Source organism: Pogona vitticeps, chromosome 3, assembly GCF_051106095.1.
Source record: "Pogona vitticeps strain Pit_001003342236 chromosome 3, PviZW2.1, whole genome shotgun sequence".
NCBI lineage: Eukaryota > Metazoa > Chordata > Lepidosauria > Squamata > Agamidae > Pogona > Pogona vitticeps.
In genome coordinates, this window is record NC_135785.1 from 249,920,715 (window position 1) to 249,926,140 (window position 5,426).

The 5,426-nt window shown below is 41.2% G+C and overlaps 1 long non-coding RNA gene across 1 annotated transcript; it reads left to right on the forward strand.

The window, feature by feature from the left end:
* Positions 1-4,064: 4,064 nt before the first annotated feature.
* Positions 4,065-4,702, forward strand: LOC144588076 (uncharacterized). The gene is made up of 2 exons (XR_013543413.1): positions 4,065-4,118; positions 4,481-4,702. It is a non-coding gene; the product is annotated as an uncharacterized LOC144588076 (long non-coding RNA).
* Positions 4,703-5,426: the final 724 nt, after the last annotated feature.

The window sequence follows — 5,426 nt, forward strand, 5'->3', positions numbered from 1 at the left end:
ACTACACATTTAAATGGAGCATGTAGATCCAGGGCACTCCAGTAGTTACCAAAAATATCTAACAGCAGTTTTCCACCTCATTCTGAACAGAAAATTAAGCTCAGCCCCATTTTCTAATGCCCCACTCAGCAGAAAAGAAAACCTTCAGTTCCAGCTAAAGGGTAATAAAATTGCATTATGTTGATGCTAATCGTGCCGGACTTTTACATCACATTACACTTTTGCCCTCTCTCTTTTAATTATGTGTATCCTTATAGCTGCATTTAAAAACAGAGGAAGATAACCTTGATCATTACTTGATCTCAAAGGAAACCTGAGACAATTGTAGCTGAAACACGATTAGCAGTGAACAAGGAGGCAAAAGATGGAAGCATCAACACAGGTTGGACAGTCTCCAAGATGGTAGAAATGGTACAAAAGGGGAGGAGCCAACCCTCACCCATAAAATAATAGTGCACTGCATGCTCAGTAGTAGCTGTGGAATATTGAATATTGCTTAGAAAATAAAAACAGCATAAAAGACTGCTATGTCCTCCATGAGCTTCTAGTGGTTTATAAAGAGGAACACATAATGGTTGATACTTCAGCTAGGATATTGCAACACATGGGGCTGCAGGCCCTGCTTGTTTAGCCATGTTGCCCATGAGAGAACACAATCTTCTTGTGTACAAACAATGGAGTGCCTGACCACTTTATCTACCTCCTGAGAAACCTATACATGGGACAAGAAGCAACAGTTAGAACTGGATATGGAACAACTGATTGGGTCAAAATTGGGAAAAGAGTATGACAAGGCTGTACATTGTCCCCCCGCTTATTTAACTTATATGCAGAATACATCATGCGAAAGGATGAACTGGATGAATCCCAAGATGGAATTAAGATTGCCGGAAGAAATATCAGTAACCTCAGATATGCACACAATAACACTCTGATGGCAGAAAGTGATGAGGAATTAAAGAACCTCTTAATGAGAGTAAAAGAGGAGAGCACTAGAAATGGTCTGAACCTCAACATCAAAAAAACTAAGATCATGGGCACTGGTCCCAAGAAGGGGACGATATGGAGGTAGCAACAGATTTTACTTTCTTGGGCTCCATGATAACTGCAGATGGTGACAGCAGCCATGAAATTAAAAGATGCCTTCTTCTTGGGAGGAAAGCGATGACAAACCTCGACAACATTTTAAAAAGCAGAGACATCACCTTGCTGACAGAGGTCCTCATAGTCAAAGCTATGGTTTTTCCAGTAGTGATGTATGGAAGTGAGAGCTGGACCATAAAGAAGGCTGACCACCGAAGAATTGATGCTTTTGAATTGTGGTGCTGGAGGAGACTCTTCAGACCTGGACTGCAAGGAGAATAAACCTATCCATTTTGAAGGAAATCAACCCTGAGTGCTCACTGGAAGGACAGATCCTGAAGCTGAGGCTCCAATACTTTGGCCATCTCATGAGAAGAGAAGACTCCCTGGAAAAACCCTGATGTTGGGAAAGTGTGAAGGCAAGAGGAAAAGGGGACGACAGAGGACGAGATGGCTGGACAGTTTCATCGAAGCTACCAACATGAATTTGACCCAACTCTGGGAGGCAGTGGAAGACAGGAGGGCCTGGCATGCTCTGGTCCATGGGGTCACGAAGAGTCAGACACCACTTAACAACTAAATAACAAAAAATTCAGAGTTATACCAACCATGTCCAAGGTTTTCTAGGTAGAGAGTAATCAGAAGTGATTTACCGTTCCCTTCTTATGGGGGTGCTCTGGGAGTCATTACATGTAACCACTCAGTGCTGGAGTAAACAACATGTAAGTTTTAGACAGAGAGAAAAGAAATGCTTTAAAAGAGGGAAGGGATACTACCTTGTTTATAAATAGGCCTGGTATCTTCTTGGATTTATCACATGCAGAGTAGCAAACGGGCAAGTAATTTTGCCATTTTCTGGGGTCTCCATTGCACATCCAGGCAACCCTGGTCATATATACAACTGGTTTGACAACTAGTTGTTCTACCAGTGTGAGATACAGAACACAACACAAATAGTGGAGAATGAGCAAAATCGCCTGCACTGCTTATATTCTGTACTCAGTAAATCAAACAGGATCTTGGCCCAGGAATATCCCCGAGGATGGTTAAAACAAGGCAGCCTGGAATCCATCCCAGAACCTGGATTTCTGAGTGCTACAAACAACAAGGTGTAATACGGATGGAAAAAAAGGTAGATCTGGAAACTCTTGAGTTAGCCCTGTTTGGGAACATCCAGGCATTTCATTTACAAGGAGAGGGAGTGAAGCCAGAGGCACTGAGCAGCCAGGTTTTGGCTAGGCAGTAATGAATCTATCAAAGTCACCTGACCGAGCAACTGTTAATGCAGTCTTTAAAACAGAGAAAGTGAGCTGAATAGCACTTGAAGGCAGAATGTCAGAAGTTGTACTTCTACCACCCACAGTGAATCATTTTATATTTCCTTTTCTTCCCCCACTCCCATCTATTATAGCATTATTAATAATTGCTAACTGGTTATCAGGTAATGATATAAGTTATAAAAATGTGTATTATATTTAGAAGTGGAGTCATTTCTGAGCACTCAACAGAGTGCAACGCAGTTTATATGAAGGAAACTCATTTAGCCACTCAGCTAGAGGTGACAGCTCATAAGGAGAGTAAGGATCGCACTGAGAAATAGGTATTTGACGGTGCCAGTGTAGCTTGGCTATATTGTGAGCCTTCATCGCCACTTTTAGGAGCTATTTGCTTCAGCATGAGACTGAAATGGCAACATTTAGAATTTTTTTTGGCCTCATTTTGGGAAATTCACATGCAAATCCTAATGAACCTTAAATAAAAAGAGGCTGCTTACTTAGACTTATGTTATAGGAAGGGCCCAGGACTAAATATACACAAATAACCTACAATGCTTTTGAGTTCATAAAGTTAAAACAACAACAGTTATTGTACTTTCTGCTAACGTACATTTTATTAAATGTGCAAAAACAAAACAAAACCCCAGAGAATGTCCCCCAAAGGGCAAATGTTGCAGTCATGCAGTGAGGTGAACATTCTTGCATTTTTCTCATGAACTATATGGACTGGATTGGATTAGGCATCCCTCAGTCTCGAGAGACTATGGTAACATGCTCTGTATGGAGGATCTGGAACAGCATCTAGTGTGGCTGAGAAGGCCAATTCGAGAGTGACCATCCCTTCCGCACTGAAGACAAATCCAATCTGTCCCTTGTCCAGCTCCCAGATTTTGCTGCTTTCGGGACTGCCTCTTTGCCTTGGCCTTCTGGACAAGGGTCTCTTCAAATTGGGAGAGGCCATGATGCACCACCTGTCTCCAGGCTGAATGCTCAGATGTTTATGTAGCTAAAGGAAAGTCCAAAATATGTCTCTACTCAAATCCCCTAACTGTGGGGACAACTCAGCTAGCCTCCACTGTCCAGCCCTCTGAGAATGTTCCATAAACAGGAAAAGCTAAAACAGGACATGAAACTGACATACAAAATTAATTAATAATTAGAGAAACAACATTTTGGTGATGTAATCCACCAGACTTTGGCAGTTTGCTCTTGGTTCTGTGCCGGAAATGGAAAGTGGTTGGTGAATAGAAAATGTGTGGTGGTGGATGGACAGCTAGCCTGCGTGCTGTACTAGGGTGGATATTGATCTGGGACCTGGAAAAATCTCATTTCTAGTTCTCAATTCATTGGAAAATCTGAAAGTTACCATCTTGTATATGTTATTGGGTGTGGTTTTTTTTTAAAAAAAGAATCCAGTGGGGAGGAGAGTCATTTATTTATTTATTTATTTATTTATTTATTTATTTATTTATTTATTTATTTATTTATTATTTCTTGAACTTCTATACTGCAGTTAACAATGCAAGTAATATAATATAACAATAATAAAGGAAACATGCTCTTCATGTTACCCATTACTGGGCAAAAATTATCTCATATTCTTATCTAAACTTTACAATATTATTTCTGTAAACCGGTTTGTATGTTGTATCTACAGTATATACAGGTTGTTGCCTAATTCTATATTGCATTCTGTCCCATGTATTGCAGTGCCTCTGACCCAAATAATGGAAGAAGGAATGCCTTCTCAAATGAAAGGTGAACTGTTATATTTCCACAATTACTGTCTGGGATGCGTTAAAATCTAGAGGATTCTAGAGGAAAGTGTTGTGTCTTTTCCCCCACTGCCACCAAACATATATTATTTCCTTCCTTCCTTCCTTCCTTCCTTCCTTCCTTTTTTTGAATAACAGTAGCAACCATGTTTTTGTAGGGGGGGGATCAGTGAGAGTAGAGTTATTTTATGGATCATGGAAAACTTAGATACGGAGACCATAAATAGTAGCCCTGCTGTCTGGAAGACTGAGAGCTGTAGTTCAAAAAATAACTTTACCAAACTCTGTTTTTTTTTCCTGCTCAACTTCTTTCCCCCACCCCCCACCCCTTGGTCCTTTCCTCAGGCTTTGTTGTAGAAAAAACAAACAAAACAACTGAGGGTACAGATGTAAGGAAGCAAAGAAGTAACAGCCAGAAGAAGAAAACACTGCTTTTGATGGTTCTTCTGACCCTCTCAATATCTTAAGGCTCGGCTTTTATGTTGAGGAAAAAGCACTATAGAACTATATCATACTGATTAAAAGGAAAGTTGCTTTTAATCCCTTGTCTTTTATAATTATCCTTCCCTGCTCTCTGATAAACTTCAAAGCCAGCTGCAACAGAACTTACCGTATACCTCCATTAAGAACCTAAAGTGAATCTGTCAGTGGTTTACGGATATAGGGGGGAAATGATGGACCATGTCCAATGACAGAGGAGAAAATGCAACTGGAGGAAAAACCACAGGCAGAAAGACAGTTGTAGAGCTGTTTTCTCATCCTACTGATTTCTATTCGCAAGATCACACACACACACACCCAGTTTCACACCCAATGTGACACTGGGTACATGGAGGAGGGCCAGCCAACAGCGAAGGAAATGCTTATATTATGGTCCTTAAGCAAAATATTTCAAGAAACTTGGTGGCACTGTGGGTTAAACCGCAGAAGCCTCTGTGCTGCAAGGTCAGAAGACCAGCAGTCGTAAGATCAAATCTACGTGACGGAGTGAGCTCCCATCGCTTGTCCTAGCTCCTGCCAACCTAGCAGTTCGAAAGCATGTAAAAATGCGAGTAGATAAATAGGTACCACTCCGGTGGGAAGGTAACGCCATTCTGTGTTTAGTCGTGCTGACCACATGGCCACGGAAACTGTCTTCAGACAAATGCTGGCTCTGTGGCTTGGAAACGGGGATGAGCACCGCACCCTAGAGTTGGACGCGACTGGACAATTTATCAAGGGGGACCATTACCTTTAACTTTAAATTTAAGCATAATATTCTAGCCAGAGAATATGGGTCTGATGGCAGAAC